General features: G+C 50.4%; 1 pseudogene; it reads left to right on the top strand.

Annotated features, from left to right (window-relative positions):
• Positions 1 to 1619: 1619 nt before the first annotated feature.
• On the top strand, positions 1620 to 16556 carry LOC141998260 (tripartite motif-containing protein 10-like; annotated as a pseudogene).
• Positions 16557 to 21408: the final 4852 nt, after the last annotated feature.

The raw sequence follows: 21408 nt of genomic DNA, 5'->3' as shown, positions 1-21408 counted from the left end.
CCAGCTCTACTGAAAACACGACACAAGTGTGATCTAACGGCTCAGCAACCAGAAGGCAAATAAAAAAAAAATACATTTTTTTTTAAATCTCTCTTTTCTTTTCTTTTCTTTTCTTTTCTTTTCTTTTCTTTTCTTTTCTTTTCTTTTCTTTTTTTTTTTAGGGCTTATTCATGCTCTTTGAATGCATGGCGTTGGCAATCCTGAATGTAGCTGAATGTTTCAAATACATTAAAAAGCTGATTTAACATGGCACTCTGTAGTTCTGGATTTTTAATTTAATTGTTTAGATAACTCGTAGGAAGTTTTTAAATGTTGCAACACACAGTAATAATAAAATTACATCTGTCATTTGGATTAGAAATGGATCTGATTAGCTCGAGAACACCAGAACCTGGGCAAAGTTCCAGTCCCAAACTAACATGGCAACTCGGATCTATTTCTAATTCACATCAGATCCTTGTTTTGGAATTTCTAACTATGATGGTTGAAGGAAAGTATAATGGCATATTTTGGGCATAATTCTGCCAATACTATTGGCCCCTATAACGTTTTTGTGGGCCCGGCATGAGGGATTTTATGATCGGCTCTTTTATTTAGAAAATGCTTGGCTCTCTTCAACAAAGAGTCCGGTGGCACCTTAAAGACTAACAGATTTATTTGGGCATAAGCTTTTGTGGGTAAAAAACCCCACTTCTTCAGAAAGCTTATGCCCAAATAAATCTGTTAGACTTTAAGGTGCCACCAGACTCCTTGTTGTTTTTGTGGATATCGACTAACACGGCTACCCCCTGATACTTGTATCTCTTCAGTGATTTGACTTACTTAACTCTGTTTGGTTTCAGAGTAGCAGCCGTGTTAGTCGGTATTCGCAAAAAGAACAGGAGGACTTGTGGCACCTTAGAGACTAACCAATTTATCTGAGCATAAGCTTTTGTGAGCTACAGCTCACTTCATCGGATGCATTCAGTGGAAAATACAGTGGGGAGATTTATATACACAGAGAACATGAAACAATGGGTGTTATCATACGCACTGTAACCAGAGTGATCACTTAAGATGAGCTATTACCAGCAGGAGAGCGGGGGAAGAAAACCTTTTGTCGTGATAATCAAGGTGGGCCATTTCCAGCAGTTGACAAGAACGTCTGAGGAACAGTGGGGGGGAGGGGGGAATAAACATGGGGAAATAGTTTTACTTTGTGTAATGACCCATCCACTCCCAGTCTCTATTCAAGCCTAAGTTAATTGTATCCAGTTTGCAAATTAATTCCAATTCCGCAGTCTCTCGTTGGAGTCTGTTTTTGAAGTCTTTGTGTTGTAATATTGCGACTAGGTCTTTTAACTCTGTTTACGACTGCATGGGGAAATATTTGTTTAAAGTCTAATCTGTACAGATGTAGGAGTTCAATATAGTCATTATCTTATATACCTCTCTCCTATCTCCTTACATTTTCTCCTTTCCAGAACTGAAGGATCCCAGGCCCCAGCGAACACAGTCACAGCAGATCAGCAAGGAGAAGGCAGCGGCTGCAGGAAGGGCGGAGGCCAGCTCCAACCGGGGATAGACACATTGCTGAGCCAAGTGAACGTTACAGTACTTTCCTCTTTCTCCCAGGTGCCATGGCCTCCACAAGCCGGGTCAAAGAGCTCCAAGAGGCTGTTCTCTGTTCCATTTGCCTGGCTTATTTTAACGATCCGGTGATTCTCAAGTGTGGACACAATTTCTGCCAAGCCTGCATCACTCAGTACTTCAAGGAGTCCAAAACCTCCCCCCACTATCCCTGCCCCCAGTGCAGGGACCCCTTCCAGGAAGGGGAACTCCAGCCTAACCGGCAGCTGAGGGCCGTAGTTGAAATAGCCCAAACCATCCCGGACCTCCGAGGGAAGGAAGCGTGTGAAAAACACGAGGAGTTTTGAAACTCTTCTGTGAAGTGGATCAAACCCTCATCTGTGTGGTGTGCAGAGAGTCCCGCCGTCACAAAGACCACCCCGTGCTTCCTCTCGAGGAGGCTGCTCTGGATTCCCAGGTAATTTTTGCCTTGGGAAGGCATCCCAGCCCAGGCAGGCTCGAGCAATCAGAACAGAGCCATCTGAGAAATATAAAACCAGCAAGGTAATCAAACTAGCTTCCTACAATGACAAGGTAGAAAAGCAGAAGGGATTTTATACAGGAAGAATGTTGCGGAGACATGTTTTTCAGGCCTCCTCTGCATACAGGTTTTGTACTGGTCTGTGCTGGTGACGGGTGGGATTTTTTTTTTTTAAACAAAATAGTTATATCAGCAAAACCCCCCGGGTGTGAATACAAGTTGGACTGGTGTAAAGGTGCCTGATGCCAGGAATGCTTGTTTCCATTTCCATGCAGGAATAGGCTATACACTTTTATATAGGTGTAACGACACCCACGCTCGCAGGGCTATATGGCTTTAAGCACCAGGATATGTAAAGCAGGGTATGATTTGCGTGCCCGAGAGCAAGGGCATCCCCTGTGTAGGGAGAAATCCACGTGGGGGCAGGAAACTCTACAAGTTGCAGCTCACACAGGTTCCTTTTAATCGTTGCAGGGTGGGGGGAGCAGGGTTTGCTTCTCATAGGATCATAGAATATCAGGGTTGGAAGGGACCTCAGGAGGTCATCTAGTCCAACCCCCTGCTCAAAGCAGGTCCAATCCCTAATTTTTGCCCTGGATCCCTAAATGCCCCCCTCAAGGATTGAACTCACAACCGTGGGTTTAGCAGGCCAATGCTCAAACCACTGAGCTACCCCCACCCCAAATAGAATGGACAATGGTTGTGGGGCTGGCCCATTCCAGCAGATTTCTTGAAATCTGCAGAGGCTGGGGTAGGGTGACCATATTTTCAAAATGAAGATCCAAGGTCCTGTTATACGGGGGGGAGGAGGGGGAGGATCAGGGAGGAGTACACGCACCCATTTTATTATGTATTTGATGTTCTTGAAAATGTAAATAAAATGGGGGAAAATCCTCCAAAAGCAACCAAAACTAATCCAGTTTTTCTTTTGTTAGGAAAAAATTCAGAGCCATTTGGAGAGTTGGAAAAAAGAGAGAGACGAGATTCTGTCAGATAAATCAAGTGGGGAAAATACAAGCCAGGAACTACTGGTAGGTGCTGTTCTTACTCAGAGACAAATGTGCACAGGGACATTGTTGATGCTCTGCTTAGTCTAACAGAAGAAGTATAGTGAGAAACATTTTCCCTTCCATGAAAGTTTATTACTTATTTATTCTCATTGTAAAGAAGAACTGTTCTGATTTAATTGAGTATAAACAGGAAAATGGATCATTAAGGAAAGAATTTTAATAATCCAAATATTTCCATTGATAATGTGAGTGTAATTTGTTTAGCTAACGGTAGTTTCTCCTTTATTCTTTCAACTAGAGCTGGTCGAAATTTACCAACTACAAAAATGTCCTTTAGCAAAATGGGATTTAGTAGGAAACAATTTTTTTCCATGGGAAACTGTCTTTTGCAAGTAAATAAATAAATAAAAATCAGTTTTTTGACAGGAAATTTCAGAATGAACAAAATGTTTCTTTTCATTTCAAATGGAATTTTTCATTTTGGTTTTAAAAAGCTGAATTTTTTTCAAAATTTCAAATGTTTTTTATCCCTTTGTTTCCCCTTTTGCTCCTTTTTGCCACTGAGTACCATAACATGAATAATTTCCAGGTTTTTTCGCCTAGTGTTTCCTTTTTCTTTTTGCCAATTTTTCTAAAATGGGAGAACTTTTGAAGAGTTCCAGAGAGAATGGATTAAAAGGAACAAATGGGGCGGTGGTAGAAATGGACATTATTTTATTACATTCTAGAAAAAAGGGGAAACAGAAATGTGAATTTTTTTCAAGTTATTTCATATTTTTCACACAAATTAAAAGTTGTCCCATTTTGAACACTGAAAAATGGAAACAACTTTGAAATTTCAAAATGTTTTGCAAATTCCTCCCCCATTTTTTGGCTTTACTTTCAACAGCCATAACTGTTAGCATATAAACCTGTTTGTTAACCTGAGATAGAATTTTGGGTTTGACTTTTAATACTCTTACATCCTTACTAATGTGTGTGAAGAACAAAGGACAAAGACACTGTGTGTGGCTTCTGCCTGGCCAGATGCGTCTGTTAGTCTAATGGAAACAGATAAGAACAGATAAACTATTACAGGGTATGGTGGGAGTCTAATATACAAGCACACACTGGAAGGCTGCCTGGTTCCTCTCTCAAGCCAAGGTCAAGCGACCAGTTAGGAGGGGCAAAGGGGAATGGCAGGAGGCATAAGAAACACTAAAAACCAAAGAAAAGCCTGGCCTTGGCCAGTACACAACCTTAGGCCTTATCCTTCCCATGGGATACAGAAGAGGTGGGATGAAGACCCCAGACTCACAACCCTCCAAAAAATGACCATAAGTTGTAAGGGGTGTGACTAGGGGCGCGCACTGCAGGTTTATTTGGACCTGCTAAGAAGGAGGACTGGGGAATGGGGAAGGGGGACACAGGCAAGGCTCTGCGGTGTCAGAGCTGGGAAGGGGGACACGGGGTAAAGGCTCTGAGGTGTCAGAGCTGGGAAGGGGGACACGGGGTGAAGGCTCCGCGGCATTGGGGCTGGGAAGGGGAACGCGGGGTAAAGGCTCTGCTGGTGTGTAGAGCTATGGATATGCTTGCTTGGAACTAACCCCAATAAACATCGCATTGCCTGCACTTTAGACTTTTGGTCTTCTGCTTTCTGTCTGCGTGAAACCAGAAACCAGAAACCAGAACCAGGGGCAGGGGTTAAGGGAAAGCCCCCTAACAATGACCACAACAGAAGAGTGCGGGCAGCCACTAGACAAATCTACTGCCCCAGAGAAGGATGGTCACTTAACTCCTAACCAAATCCTACTGAAGTCATTGGAAAGACCCCTATTGATTTTGGTGAGCTTTGGAACAGGCCTTAGTGATATCGCTGCTAGACATTGCCATGAAGAAGATTTGGGTTCTAAATATGATATAAGTTTCTGGCTCCTAGGGTATCAGGAGCTAGAATGCTCCAGAAAGAGCATGAATTGGTGGGCTTCTGTCCAGTTCACATGTGCACGTTTCTAAGTGCCCTGCAAACACAGATTTGAACATGCAAATAGGTGTCCTGCCAGCCACCCAATTTGTGCTCAGAATCCCTCTGTGGATTAAAATTGGAGATTTATGATGTGACAAAATGTTTGTATCCTAAACTGCACATTCAAAACTCATCAGAGCAATTGTTGGCGTTCTAATTTTAAAGCCTGTTTTAGAAACATGGCCTTATTCATCTAGGTGTATTTTGTGGAAACCATCTGTTCCCCAGTTCAAGTCTAGCGTTTCTGAGTTTGGGTTCTACTGTTTGCTCCCCAGAAGTAATCCTTGCCTGTCCAGCTCTGGATCCTGCACCTGCTGTACTTTCTGTTATCTGAAGGATCTAGTTTTCTAGATGGCACTGATAACAGAATATCCTCACAATGCAAGACACACTCATATTTTAAACACCAGTTAGGATTCTTCAAAATCCACTGGAAAATCATCTGTCTACTGAGCATAGAATATGTTCTCCATAAAATATCAGGAGTTAAATTCTATGGGGTTGCAATGACATGCTCCCATGTGCACACATAAGGCTTTATAAAATGTCCCATGACTCACTCCGTGTTCCTGGCCTTGACCTGCGCTTTCCCTGTTGGTATCTCTTCATTTCAGGAACAGCTGGAACCTGAGAGGCAGAAGATTGTGTCTGAATTTCAGCGACTGCGTCAGTTTCTGAACGAACAAGAGCGACTCCTGCTGGCCCAGTTGGAAGAGCTGAATAAGGAAATTGAAAAGAGGAGGGATGAGTATGTTGGCAAACTATCTGAGGGGAACTATCTTCTCTCAGTTCCCTGATCAGTGAGATGGAGCAGAAGTGCCAGCTGCCAGCAAGTGAATTCCTGCAGGTGAGACGGTGTTAGAAACAGCCCAGAACCTTTCACAAGGCAAGAAAGTCCCATAACCCTTCACTTTTGGAGTGTAGGAGTGTGTGACGTTCCCCTGGTGTTATCTGGACCAGTGATCTGCTAGGTCACTCCAATCCTCGACTCTGGGAGCCACCCTTGCCCTGCTCTGCTGTGAGAACCCCCACTCCTGGGCTGTTCACGCACAGTCTCTATGGCACATAAGCTGCTGCTTGGATTGTGCAACTGAATGATACTAGCCAACATCTCCGGTCCCAGACACAACCCTAGGAACCTCCGTCTTGCAGTGTCCAGTTATGCCCGCTGGACGCTGCAAGCTTATATGAGTTTGTCAATTTAACAAAGAAATTGATACGTACCAGGCTTGTTATCCCAAGGGGAGTCTCTGACACGCTTCAGACTAAATGCACTGCTTCAGGTAGAATAAACAAACAGATTTATTAACTACAAAAGATAGATTTTAAGTGATTATGAGTCAAAGCATAACAGGTCGGATTTGGTCAAATGAAACAAAAGCAAAATGCATTCTAAGCTGATCTTAACGCTTTCAGTGCCCTTAAAAACTTAGATGCTTCTCACCACAGGCTGGCTGGTTGCCCCTCAGCCAGGCTCTCCCCTTTCATCAGCACTTCAGTCTCTTGGTGGTGATGTCTGTAGATGTAGGTGGAAGAGAGACAGCATGGCAAACGTCTCTCCCTTTTATCATGTTCTTTATTCCCTCCTGGCTTTGCCCCCTACCCCTTCAGAGTCAAGTGAACATTACATCATCGTAGTCCCAAATTGACCAAAGGAAGGGGGGTGACTCACTTGAGAGTCCAACGGATCCTTTGTTGCTGCCTAGGCCAGTGTCCTTTGTTCCTGTGAGGCTGGTCTGGGTTTGTCGCATACATGCCCTGAAGAGGTGTGAACTGCCCCTCTGCTCCTGGAGAGTTTTGCCTAGGCTTGTTTTAAGCCATGAGGACACATTTCAGCCTCATAACTATATACATGAAATTACAACCTATAACATCACTATAACAACAATGCTCAGCACATCATGAGCCTTCTGAAGACACCCAATATGACAAACTTTGCACTGGATACCACACAATCATATTATAAGGATGAACATGGGCGTGGAGGGTGTTCCCCGACGTACAGAGCGTCACAGAGTGAAAGGTCAGAACATACAGTATTGCTAAAATATACATTATTTTTCTTTAAGGGCTTGATAAAATGCCCATTAAAGTCAATTGAAATATACTTCTGGGGTAAAGTGGGCATAGGATCAAGTCCTAAATGAAAAAAATTCTTCATTTGAATTCTAGTTAGAGAAGGCTCCTCCAAAAATGGCAAACTCCGAATTCTGTTCTCCCTGTCTCATAATGCAAGAACAATGGAACATTCAATAAAATTAGAAGGTGACGAATTCAAAACGGATCCAATGATGTTTTTTCACACATCACATAATTAGACTGTGGAACTGATTGCCACCGGATGTTGTTGAGACCAAGCATTTAGCAAAGCTCAAAAAGTGACCAGATATTTATATGGATAACAAGAATATCCAGAGTGATGTTAAACCTCATGCTTTGTTGCTTCAGCCAGCCGCTAACTGTTAGAGAGCAGGATGAGAATGTGGGAGACAGATTATCTTACACCTTCCTCTGAAGCATCTGGCACTTTTGGAGACAGAATACTGACCAGATGGACCTCAGGTCTGAGCCAGTCTGGCATTTCCTGTGTTCCAAACACTAACTCCAAAAGATTAAAGATGGAACCAGTCTTTAATTATGGAAATAGTTAAGATTGAAGCTGAGTTTCCGTTTAAAGCATGATTTTGCCACTTTTCCTACCTATCACAAAAAGGGAAAATATTGGCCTTAAAACTGATACATGAGATCTGAGGGTGTGTTGATTTTTCTCTGCCAGAACTGAAGTTAGCGAGGGAAGCTGTTCATTACTTATGGCAGCCTGAAAGTGTAAGTAGTCGTTAGAATTCCAAAAGCCTTCTGATGATTTTAATTTTCAAAAAATGCCTCTAAGTAGCAAATAAGAAAAAAGGTGAGAAATCAAAAGTAGCATCTTGGACTTCTCCAGCTGATATCTAAGGTCAAATTCTCTGTTGCGACCAGTATCTGCTGTGGGCAGCTTTCTTCACTCCTCAGGTTTCCTGCATTGAACCTGGGGTGTAGGATAGTGAATGGCCCTGTGTTACTCTGTACCCCACACCCATTGTTCTCACCCAGCCCCACCTTTCTGTGGATGTCAAGAAGCCCACAGGACAGGCCTTCAGAATGTTTGTGGGCAAGTGGGGAGAGAGTTTACAGCAAGGGTTCAGCACAGCCTGGGGGCATCCCTCCCTCTGGACCCACTGGAGTCTGCAGTTGGGGGATCTTCCCCAAACCCGTGAGTGTTCGGAAGATCCTTGTTCAGCACATCACAAGACTGAGCCCTCTGGTTCCATGTGCCAGGTGGTTATTCACATGTCATTACACAAAGAGCTTGTGTGCCTCCTTATACAAACTTCTTGGGCCCAGACCCTGCAGTCAGAGCACTTCTCCAAAAGAGCAAAGGCAACACGTGTGATGTTTTTGTTTGCATTAATAAATCACAAATCATTTCTCTTTGAACCTCAAACTGTGAAGACAAAGTGAGTCCCCTCCAGAGCAGGAGGGATACTTAGTATGAGATATGGGACTGAATTTCCTTTTATCTCTCCCCTCTAGGACATCAAAGGCACCTTGAGCAGGTAGGTGGCTCCTTTTCGCTCTCCCTTTCACTTCACAGTGCAGGGAAGGGATTTTAAACATGAGACCTGGCTCCCCATGGTCCAGCAGTGTAGACCGTGGGGCTGGTTCCCAATCTCTGTCTGTTTAATTTTAATCTTGGAGCTGTTGCCATTTTGACTAGACTCCAGAATAGAGCAGCCTGAGAAAAGAGTGACTTACCTACAGACAGGGTTGGTATTTATAGTGTCGCTGGTGGAATGGAGACCTCAGGAGATTGGGGATGGAGAATGCGTTTTTCATTTCTAGGTCACAGACTCCAAACTCCACCTAGGTTGGCAGGGATGGAAAGTCAGGGCCCTCTGATGACTATTCAATGAGCTGTTTATTAATTGTTTCTTATTATGCCATGAGCTCTATCAGTGGGCTTGGCGTGGCAAGAGAGATGATGGAAGAGACATTCCCTGCTCTAAGGAGTTTATAACGTGCTGTGATCAGTAGCTCTATGGCAGTCTCTAGAGGCTCAAGGCAAAATCAGGGCCCAACACGTGGGGTGCTGCACAGACACGTAGTAAGAGACAGTCCCTGCCCCAGGGAGTTTACAGTCTAAAAAGCCACAAGAGGCAAAGGGCGGAAGGAGGAAGGATTAACATCAATTGAAGGGGGCATTCAATAAAGACAAAGTGCTCCACTTTGGAAGGAAAAATGAAACATACAACTATGAAACGGGGAATAACTGGCTAGGCAGCCGTACTGCGGAAAAACATCTGGGGGTTCAAGTGGATCACACATTGAATGAGTCGGCCGTGTGATGCTGTTCTGGGGATTAGCTCTCTTCCAGGGCCAACACCTCCCCTTACAGTCTCTCCCCCAACATTGTTCTCTGTCTCACTCTGCAGCCTCATCTCTCACCCCAAGAGCTGCAGTTTCCTCTTCGTGACGCAGCCTCCAGCCAGGTCACTAACTGGTTTCCCCTTCTGGGGGACAGAGTCTCCCTGGTCCCACTGTCCAGGCAATGCCACCACCTCAGTGGCTGGTAGGGGAACTCGAGCCCACCTACTGGTCCAGGGTCCAGCCCAGGGACCCTACAATATGCAGGCAAGGTCTGCTCTCAACCTCCCAGAGGCTTTCTTCTCCACCCTTCTCTCGTACAGGGGTTAGACGACATGACCCTGGCAGTCCTTTCTAGCCCTGTGATTCTAAGTACTCCCTTCCCCCTGGGCCAGGCTCCCAGCATCCTACTCTTCCCCTGGGTTCCCTCCTTCCCTTTCCAACGCACACAGGGTGGCTGCAGACTTCCTCACGGCAGCCAATTTCTGTTGCCAGCTTCCTGGCTTTATACTAGCCCAGACCCCCCCTGCTCAGCTGAGCTTCATCGTCCAGTCAGGGGTTGCATATCTGCCCTAAACCCCTCGTGTGTGGCCTGTCTCGCTCATCTCCTCTTTCTCAGCTTCCCTCACTCTTTTGGGGGCTGATGTGGGGTGAACACCCCACCACAGATGTATTAACAGGAATGTCACGTGTAAGACACAGAAGGACGTTGTTCCACCCTTCTTGCCACGGTGAGGCCTCAGCTGGAATACCGTGTCCAGTTGTGGGCACCGCACTTTCAGAAGGATGTGGAAAAATTGGAGAGAGTTCAGAGGGGAGCAACAGAAGTGATCAGAGGTTTAGCATGGCTGAGCTGTGAGGAACGGTTGCAATAAATGGGTGTGTTTAGTGTAGAGAAGAGAAGACTCAGGGAGGGCCTGATAACAGTCTTCAGGTATGTCTGAGGCTGTTCTATACAGAGCGGTGATCAGTTGTGCTTCAAGTCCAGTGCGGGTAGAACAAGAAATAATCGCTTTAATTTGCAACAAGGGAGATTTACATTAGTGGGACGGGGTTCCCGGGGTGCAGCCTGGACGGTGGGACTGCTGAGCCCTCCAAATCCCCAGCCTGGGCTGCCTCTCACCCTGTGATGCTGATGTCAAGCTACAAGCCTGACGGGCCCTGCGCTGACACAGACACCCACGGGCAGGGACACGCCCAGCTGTGTTACACGACTCCGCTCCCGGCCATTGATGAACCAGCAATAGAAGGCGCCAGCCAGTTCCCCCCAGCTCCAGCCCTGCCCCCCAGAACTGCACCGACTCACCCTGCTCAAGGCTCCCTGGGGCAGTGCAAGTTCATTAAGTCGTTTGCCTTCCCCAGTGTGGGGTGGACACGCCCTGGCCTTTGTAAGCTGAGAGCCCCTGTGCTAGTGGACTGACCATTGTATGTATCCAAAGAGCTAAATAAGAACATAAATCATCTTTGAAATGGGTTAGTGGGTCTCGCTCCAGGTCCTGGTACGATGGGTATCTACATCCCCACAAGGATTGTCCCTAATTATCTCCCTTAAATGGTGTACAGCGTGTAAGTCAGGTGATCCTGCTTCCCACACTCACAGTACAAGACCAAGGGGATGTTCAGTGCAAGTGAAAGGCAACTAGTTTAAAGCTGTGAAAAGGAAATACTTTTTTGTACACAATTCATTAACCTGTGGAACTCATTGCCACATGGTATTACTGAGTTTCATAAATGCATAAAGTTGAAGGCCAGAAAGGACCGTAAGATCATCACATTTGGCCTCCTGTATATCACAGCACAGGCTCCAACTTTCTCATTCCCCCGGGGGTGTTCGACCCCGGCTCTGCCCCGGGCCCTGCCCCCACTCCACCCCTTCCCCCAAGGCCCCGGCCTGCCTCTTCCCGCCCTGCCCAGCCTCTTCCCACCCGTGATCCCCCCCACGCCCTCCCAAGCACCTCCTGCCCGTTGCTGAACAGCTGATCCGTGGTGGGTGGGAGGCACTGGGAGGCAGGGGGAGGAGCTGATGGACAGGGCCAGCTAGCGGGCGGGAGGCACTGGGGAGTAGGGGTGGAAGCTGATCTGTGGGGCTGCTGGTGGGTGCTGAGCATCCACGATTTTTTTTCGGTGGGTGCTTCAGCCCTGGAGCACCCACGGGCTTGGTGCCTCTGTATCACAGGTCATAGAATCATAGAATCATAGAATATCAGGGTTGGAAGGGACCCCAGAAGGTCATCTAGTCCAACCCCCTGCTCGAAGCAGGACCAATTCCCAGTTAAATCATCCCAGCCAGGGCTTTGTCAAGCCTGACCTTAAAAACCTCTAAGGAAGGAGATTCTACCACCTCCCTAGGTAACGCATTCCAGTGTTTCACCACCCTCTTAGTGAAAAAGTTTTTCCTAATATCCAATCTAAACCTCCCCCATTGCAACTTGAGACCATTACTCCTCGGTCCTTAAATTTCACCCAGTTATTCCTGTATTCAGCAAAATAACTTGTATTTGACTAAATCCTAACGTGTGTTGACTAAAGCACCTTCCAGAAAGCCATTCTGTCTAGATTTGAAGACATCAACAGACAGTAACGCCTGAAGCTCCCTGGAAGTGGGGGCCACCAGTGCCCAAACCATGGCCCCACCCCTGCTCTGCCTCTTCCCCCGAGACCCCTCCCACTACTCACTCCTCTCCACCCCCTCCCCCCATCACTTGTCTTTAAGGCAGATACAAAGGGAGAGAGCAGAGCTCTCCCACTTTTAAAAGTGATGGGGCCGTGGCCCCCTGTTCTGGCCCCCGTCATGAGATGGAGAATCCACCACTTGCCTTGGCAGTTTCTTCCGATGGTTAATCCACCCGCACTCTTAGAAATGTCTCTTATTTCCCATTTGAATTTCTCTGGCTTCAGCTTCCAGCAATTGGTCCTTGTTATGCCTTTGTTGGCTAAACTGAGGAGCCCTTTAGTACCAAGTCTGTTCTCCCCATGACGGTGTTTGTACCCCACACTCAAGTGCCAGGGTGCTCTCCGTGCGAGGCATTTTTACCAGCCCTCAAATCATTTTTATGGGTCTTCTCTGCATCGTCTCCACTTTTTCAACGTCCGTTTTAAAATGGGGACACCAGACCTGGATGCAGTTTTCCAATGTCGGTCTCACCAAAATGAAGGAGAAGCTTGTAGTGTCAAGCTGGTAGTGGACCTATTCCTGGGGCCAGAGAGACTTTAATCCTCCAGGGTCGGCTGAGCTACAACCATTCACTAGAATGAAATACATTTTAGTAAAGCACAAATATGAACGGACTCCACAAGGAGTAACACTGGGTTGTTCTTCAGATGTGAGAGGGAGAAGTTTCAGAACCAGTGGCCTTTTCTTCGGACCTGAAATGGAGAATCTGGGAATTTCCTCAAAGAACTGCATCTCTGGAGACCATAATGACGAAATTCAAAGGTAATAAACAGTCACCTGGGGAATTTTCTCACGTGCATTACACGGATAATTGACAGAGCTGGGGAAATCCCTTAGGGACAATAACTGTGGCTGGAAATAGTCAACTAATCATCTGGAACCTATGAATTCCCGACTCAGCTCTCAATACGGCACAGACACACTGGGTTAGGGTCCTACATTCGGACTCTCTGCGGGTTTTCCTTTCTCAGCCGCTATGAACGTGAACCTTCGCTTGAGCTTCCTGCTGAATTCACTGGTTTTGAACTATGTTTGTTCGGATTTTCTGTCTGCAAGGCCTCCTGTGTCCTCACAGTCCCGCTCTCGCTCTAGAGCAGGGCTAGGGAACCATTTTTCTATCACAGACCATCGACCCCCAGAAAAAAATCAATCGCAGGCCACTCACCCGCAGGGGGACAGAGAGGGGGAGTGGAGGCTCGGGGCTTCTCCCCACAGCAGGCTGAGCCTGTAACAAATTTTACAGTGGGGGTGCCGAAAGCCAGTGGTCCCCAAACTTTTTACCTGGCACCCCCCCTTATCCCTGTCTGTGCCTCCTCTCCCCAAGACTGGGCCATGGCTCCGGGAGGGGGGTTGGGACACAGACAGGGGTAAGGGGGCTGAGGCTGGGACCACAGTTGGGGGCAGAAGCAGAGCCTCCGGTGCGGGGCCAGTAGATGGGAGCCTGCCTGTGGCACCGGGGGCAGAGCTCGGGCGGGGGTATGGCAGCCAGCCAGGACCCTGGGCACAGGGCCGGCAGCTGGGACCCCGTGCAAAACCTGGGGGGTGTTGCAGCACCCTCCACGCTCCTAGTTCCCGTGTGTATCGGGGCAGTTACCCCGCTCTGGTGGAAAAATTGGGGAAGCAGCCACAGCTGGGACCACGCCCAATCAGGCCACAGCTGGCCCTATAAAAGGGCTATGAGCCAGACACTGAGTCAGTCTCTCTCTAGGGTACCTGAAGCAGAGCGGGGCTAGGGAAAGGCAAGAGGAGCTGGGGAGCTCCCGCCTGGCAAATCCCCAGGCTGCAGGTTTTGCAAAGGCCAAAGCAGGTACTGCGGTTGCAGAGATGTACCCCGGGGTTAGGCAGAGGCACCTGCCCATGATGAGTGGCCATTACTGTGTGCAATTAGCCCCCATGAGAGGGGGCCAGATGAGGATTGGCAGTAGTCACCGAGGCAAGGTCGGGATGGAGGGAGGGGAGACCCAGAGCTTGGGGTATTGTGGTGGGCAGAACCCCAGGTTTAGGGGCACCGAGCTCTGGGAGGGACATGGGGCCTGAGGCAGGCGAGACATCGGCCCGCAGAGGGTGCTCTGAAGCTGGAAAAGAGCTAATTCCCAGATGACCAGCAGGAGGCGCCGCAGCGGTGAGTCTTCGCTTCGCTACATCGTGGCTCTGCGCAGAGGCTTGGGGCTTCCCGCCATGGCGGGGCGAATCGGCACTTGTGGCTCCATCCCCGCGGTGGGGGAGGGGAGTGATGCTGCGGGCCGGATGAAATTTAGCAACAGGCCAAATCTGGCCCGTGGGCTGTAGGTTCCCTGCCCCTGCTTTAGAGGTTCTCCACCTTGTATCCTCCTGAGCTGGAGAGAATGAGACCACCAGGGCTGTCAGGAAGGATGAGCCCTGTCCTTAGTTTCTGATGTTTGTGGTTATTTTTTAGTGAGGTGTGTAATGGTTTGTATTGGTGTGAACTGCACTTAACCTCCTTAACAAACTTTATTAAGTTATAGTTTTCCTTTCATTTTGCTTTTGTGTTAGCACATTAACAATGTGAATATATTCATCAACATGACAACACGACATTTCATCTTTTTCACCCTTTTCTTCCTCCAGACTCACTGTTGTCTAGCCAGCGGTTGCACAAAGGTAAGTTTCTCGGATCAAAGGGGGAGTGAAAATTTTTATATGAATTACGGTGGGTCATTGGCAGCACCATAGTTCAGGGTTTGTTTCAAGTTTGCATTTGGCAGGAGCTGAACACCGTCAAATGCAAACTTGACTTGGGGCCAGCAGTGTGGAGTTTGGAAAGTCCCCGATAGACCAGCACAAGACGAGCAGCCATTCAGTAAGTGTGCGGTGTCCTCACCCACACCGCAGCTACAGAGTCATGGGGGGCCAGTGGGGTCTCTATAAAAGCAGTTTTTCTGTTGCTCAGCTGGCTGATCTTTAGGAGGGAGGGGGCTCTGCAAGGAGACGGGGTGTGAAGAGTCGCATCCTTGGACAGGGGGACTCTGGATTCCCTGTAATCTGCTGGGAGCCTCCTCTGGTGCCAGGGTCTCTAATCACATCTGTGGGGAGAGGTGGGTGCAGGTGGGGAAATATTCCATGGGCCTGATCGTCAGGCCCTTTTATGCTGCTCTGTCAGAGCAAAGGGGCCTCAATTTGCATGGCAACTGTCCCCAGAAAATAGCTCCGGTGCAAAGGAGCGCCTGCCCCCCGCCCCGTCCCGCCCCGTCCCGTGCATGTGAAGTTGACAGAGGGGCTCTTCAGCACTCTGCCCCCAGCTGTTATTGTAGGAGTGGGTTTGGGGCATGCTGGGGGCCAGGGCCGGCTCTAGGGGGTCCAGGGCGGAAGTGACAGATTTGTCTCTTCTGGGACTGACCGCGCCAGCCAATCGCACAGGCTCCCCAAAGCGGTTGCCTGGATTCGCCCTCCCCAAGGGACGGCTCTGCTGGGGGCATAGACAGGAGGCATCCCACTATGGCTGCTCTCTGCTTTGCAGCCCTGAGGCCCCTGTAACTAGGGGCCAGGGAGACTAAAGGAAGGACAAAGGTGGCTTAAAACCACCCCCCTTTAACCCCCCTTGTCTTTACCCCAAGCACAAGGATGGAATCACTGAGAATCGGACTCTGGGTCTGGGGGCCTGGCTCAGCTGAGCTGATCCCTTCGCTCTGTCACTGAACTGGCTCTGTCAGGGGTGTGAATCCCCCCTGCACATGGCTGAGGTCTCAGCGCTGCTCCCCATGCAGAGCTGGGTAAATCCTGGACGGGGGAGGTTGCCTGGTTCACCCCCAGCTGGGGCAGGTTCTGTCACTGACACGATCAGACCCTGCCCCAGGGCTGAGCTCTGCCCCTCACGCTCTGATTCTCTCTCTGCAGCGAAGGTGACTCTGGATCCAGACACGGCCCATCCCGACCTCCTCGTGTCTGCGGATCGGAGACGTGTGAGATGGGGAGACACACGGCAGGATCTGCCCGACAACCCTGAGAGATTTGACACTAAGTCCTGCATGCTGGGCTGTGAGGGATTCACCTCGGGCCGACATTACTGGGAGGTGGAGGTGGGGGTGGAGGCGATGGGAGTCTGTGCTGTGGGGGTGGCCAGACAGTCTGTGAGGAGGAAGAGACGGATCCACCCTAACCCCGAGGAGGGGATCTGGGCTGTGCCGTGCAGTGAGGATCAGTACCGGGCTCTCACGTCCCCTGGGCAGAGCACCCCCTTGTCCCCGAGCCGGGCACCCCGCAGGATCCGGGTTTATCTGGACTATGACGGGGGGGCAGGGGGCGTTTTCCGATGCTGGTCGCGGGGACCCGATCGTCACTTTCCCGCCGGCCGCTTTTGCCGGGGAGAGAATCCGCCCGCTCTTCTGGGTTGGTGTTAGCGTGCGGCTCCTCTAGCCCCCACCCCCCTGGTCTCTATGGCCTGGAGGACTCAGCCAGTCTCCCCCCCGCACAGAGGGGGCTGAAGGGGGTGACGCTCTCCCCGTAGCTCTATGGCTGTGGAGGTCTGTGTGAGGCGGCGCTCTAGGCTGGGTCTCTCTGCTCCTTGGAGGCCGACTCTGTGTGGAGTGGGGGGGGGTCCCACCAAGGAAGGAGGGACCCCCCTGTGGGAGAGGGGCGCAGTCGAGGGCCAGGGAGAGACCCCTCAACTGGGGGGTGGGGAGAGCAGGGGGGAGGCCAGCTGAAGAGGCTGGGTGGGGGCGGGCAGGGGGAGGACAGACCAGAGGGCAAACCGGGCGTCAGGCGGGGAGAGGTTCCCAGGAGATCAGGAGCAGGTGTTGCCGGGGAAGCAGAGCTGAGCAGGGAGGACCCAGCTGCCCAGACAAGGTCCTGCCCCTTGGCTTGGGGGACAGAGAGGCTGGGGACCAGTCGGGCCCCCCAGGGGTCCACCAATCAGAGCCCAGGACTGGAGTCCTCTGCTACCCTTCGGCTGCTGATCTAGCAGCGTGAGCAGGACACGGGGTGGCGGATTCGGACTGACGAGCTCCTAAGCGCCCTGTGGGCCAGCGTGTGAGATCTGCGGTTCCTGACACAGAGGCAAGGGAGGGATCGGACACTGGTCTGTGGGCCAGATGTTTCAAAGGGATTGAGCCTTTAAATATCCGGTGCCGTGAGCTCTCTCGTCAGAACAAACAGCTCAATACCCTGTGGAATCCCGAAGCTCGACCGAGGAATCGTCCCTTTGCCAGCACACGTGAAAGAATTGAGAGGGTGACGTGATTGTTCCCGTAGCCAGTGTTTCTGGCAAAGCTAATACTGGCCGATTGTGTTATAAAGTTTCACTGTTGGGCTAACCGTTGTCAGTTAACGGTACAAATTTCACTTTCTTTATGATTAAACGACTGTTGTACGAGTCAGCGTTTCCTGAGGGCTGCAGGGCGGGTGCTGCTTCTTAGAGCTAGGAGAAAAATATTGTCTCTGCCGAATTAATTTTAAACATTTTTAAATGGAAGGAAATTTAAAAAGTGCTGTTTTGTTGGACAATTTGTGTGGAATTTTTCCTTAGTTGAAAAAAATTAAACCAAACTTAACAAAACATTTCAGTTCTTTGGTTGTTATATTCCCCCCACCCCCCACACTTTTCACTCTGCCTTTTCTCTCCCTTCCATTGGGAAATGGGTAGGGGGGAGAGGAGAGAAGGAAAAGTGAGCAGACACCCCCACAATTCCAAGTTTGTTTCACTTTTTCAGAAGCCAAGACTCACAAAAGCATGTTTTGATTCAAAAACTTAAACCATTTGTCCTTTAGTTTTGTAAGCAGTGTCAGGATGAGCTCCACGCTGACATCTGGTGGTGAGGTGTGGCAAGTTGTGGAAAAGAACTTCAGGGGCCGATCTCATTTGCATAGGCACATCCACCCCGCCTAGAATGAGGCCATAGCTGCCCAAATGGTCACTTTGGCTGCTGTGGGATCCCCAGTGTCTCTGTTATTGGGGCAGGAAGAATAAATTGTTATTACCCTGATTATGGGAACTGTGCTTGGAACTGTACTTGGCCTTTTGTTATGATGGAGGGACTCACCATCAACTAAGTAGCACTCGCTGGCAAGGGTCATGGGTTCCAAAACTCTGTGAATGGAGAGAGGCTGGGGACCGCAGATGACCCAGAGAACCTCCAGCGTATGCTAGATGCCACTAGCCGAGTTGCCGATTGGATGGGGCTCCGCTTCAATGCAAAGAAGTGCGCAACCCTCCACATAGATGGCAGCAAAAGGGACTCGGTCCAGGCGACAGAATTCCAGATCCAGGGCGAGCCCGTCATCCCCCTGGCTGAGGGGCAGGCCTACCGACACCTCAGCACACCGACGGGTTTCCGTGTCCGACAGACACCCGAGGACACCATCCAAGAGATCCTACAGGATGCCGCCAAGATCGACACCTCACTGCTAGCACCGTGGTAAAAGATAAACGCCCTGAACACCTTCCTGATCCCCCGCATCTTGTTCGTCCTGAGGGGATCCGCCGTGGCAAAAGTACCCCTCAACAAGGCGGACAAGATCATCCGGCAGCTGGTGAAGAAGTGGTTATTCCTTCCCCAGAGAGCCAGCAACGAGCTGGTCTATATCACCCACAGGCATGGCGGTGCCAATGTCCCCCGCATGGGTGACCTGTGTGACATCGCGGTGATCACCCACGCCTTCCGCCTGCTGACGTGCCCCGACGCCATGGTAAGGAGCATCGCAGCGACAGCCCTCCGTGACATAACACAAAAGCGGATCGGTAGAGCCCCCTCCAGCCAAGACATCGCCAGCTTCCTGAGCGGCTCCCTGGCTGGCGAATTCGGCCGAGATGGGGGCGACATCGCTTCACTGTGGTCCCGTGCCCGCAATGCCACGCGCCGCCTGGGGAAGCGCATCGGCTGCCGCTGGGAGTGGTGCGAGGAGCGCCAGGAGCTGGGAGTCCTGGTGCCGCAGATCAGGTCCGAGGGCAACACCATCGTCACCCCGAGCGCCAGGGGCCTGCTGGAGAGGACCCTGAAGGCAGCCACCCGCTCGCTATACGTAGAAGCCCTGAAGCGCAAGCCAGACCAGGGAAAAGCCTTCGAACTGACCAGCAAGTGGGACGCCAGCAACCACTTCCTCGCCGGGGGCAGCTTCACCCGCTTCGCCGACTGGCGGTTCATCCACCGCGCCCGGCTCAACTGCGTCCCGCTCAACGGAGCCGTCCGCCATGGGAACCGAGACAAGCGTTGCAGGAAGTGCGGCTACGCCAACGAGACCCTGCCCCACGTCCTGTGCAGCTGCAAGCCCCACTCCAGAGCCTGGCAGCTGCGCCACAACGCCATCCAGAACCGCCTGGTGAAAGCCATTTCACCGCGCCTGGGGGAGGTCGCCGGGAACTGCGCCATCCCCGGTACCGACAGCCCGCTGCGACCCGACGTAGTTGTCACCAACGAAACCCAGAAAAAGATCATCCTCGTCGACATCACGGTCCCCTTCGAGAACAGGTCCCCGGCCTTCCGAGAAGCCCGAGCTCGGAAACTGGAAAAATACGCCCCTCTGGCCGACACCCTGAGAGCGAAGGGCTACGAGGTGCAGCTGGACGCCCTGATCGTCGGAGCCCTGGGCGCTTGGGACCCCTGCAACGAGCGTGTGCTGCGGACCTGCGGGATCGGTCGATGCTACGCACGGCTCATGCGGCGCCTCATGGTCTCGGACACCATCCGATGGTCCAGGGACATCTACATCGAGCACATCACCGGCCACAGACAGTACCAGGAGGAGTGAGCCGGTACGACCTTGTGCACGCACTGTGGGAAAGAGACTGAGAGGCCTTCCCCACCGGACCGTATGAGCTGGAAACATAATCCCACTGAACATTAAACCCCACTAATGAGGGTAGACCCATCCCCACCCCCGTATTCACTCACTGTACCCAGCATACTGAACATAGCCGTTGTGTGGATAACTTACCCCATATCTCGATGTCTGTACTCTGACCGGTTAAACTTTCCCCCCAGTCGGGGAGATTGCAGATTATTATGTGATCCTTGTTCCACCAGCTCCTAAATCGCATTTTATACCCCTTGATAATCTGTACCTTATCCCCTGACAACCAGAAACTTCTATGCCTGAACTCTGTACCGTTGCTTATTTCAACATTATCTTAATAAAATTATTAAATCTGGGTGGCATGGGCCTTTGTGAGGGCCTTACATGCTAATTGCACTTCCTCCTCTCTCCACTGTGGAATATCAGAGCTAATTTTGATTTCATTAGGAGTCTAGTTACAGGCTGCTGAGCTCACTTTGGGCTAATGGTGCACCAGCACTGAGGCTCCCTTACTACAAGCTGAATTCACCAAAGAGCTAAACTGACTAAGAGCTGAAATCACGGAGCGTTGTGTTAAGTAGGGGGGGAGCCTGAAGATATATTGTGGAGCAGTTTGCGGGACAGCTGGAGAGCCTTGTGGACAGGCTGGTGGAGCAGTTCATAGGACGGCGGGAGCTGTTGGTGGGACGCGGAGCGGTTCGTGGGACAGCGGGAGCTGCTGGTGGGCCGCAGAGCTGAGCGAAGCAGTTCGTGGGGCGGCTGGCGGAGCGGAGCGGAGCGAAGGCCTATGGAGCGGTGGGGTGGTCAGCTTCAGATCATGTAAGGTGCCTCTTACCCCGTCCCATCTCCACCCAGGGTGGGAGGTAAAGCCCTGCAGATAAACTTTCGAACTCTGGGGCTGCCCTGACCAGGGACAGAGACTTTTGGGTCATTGGACTTTTGGGACTTTGGGTGATTTGGGGTTGCTGGACTCAAGAACCAAAGGGAAAGGACACGCCCCAATTTGCTTGGGGTGGGTTTTTTTGCTCATGGGTTGTGTTATGAATCCTGTTGGTGGTGTTTCCCCAACATAATGCCACATTGTTTCTCTCTGTTATTAAAAGGCTTTTTGCTACACTCAGACTATGTGCTTGCGAGAGGGGAAGTATTGCCTCTTGGAGGCGCCCAGCAGGGGTGGTGTATATTTGTCCCAGGTCACTGGGTGGGGGCTCGAGCCGGTTTGCATTGTGTTATTGGAATGGAACCCCTAGATATTGAACCCGGCCCTTGTTGCTGCCAACTCTGACGGGCAGAAGGGTTACATAACTCTAGCCTGACTTGACCCTAATTCTTTCCCCTGGATTCTAACCTGGTAGCCGGCCTCACCCTGACTCTTGTTTCTGGGACCTGGACCTTGCAATTCTTCCAGCTCTGCCCTCGTGACTCCCGTCCCTGGTGGGGAGACTCAGCCCAGCTGTGACCACTAGGCCAGACCGCCTAC

Source organism: Natator depressus, chromosome 14, assembly GCF_965152275.1.
Source record: "Natator depressus isolate rNatDep1 chromosome 14, rNatDep2.hap1, whole genome shotgun sequence".
NCBI classification, from domain to species: Eukaryota; Metazoa; Chordata; order Testudines; family Cheloniidae; genus Natator; species Natator depressus.
This window is presented reverse-complemented; position numbering and strand designations above follow the sequence as displayed.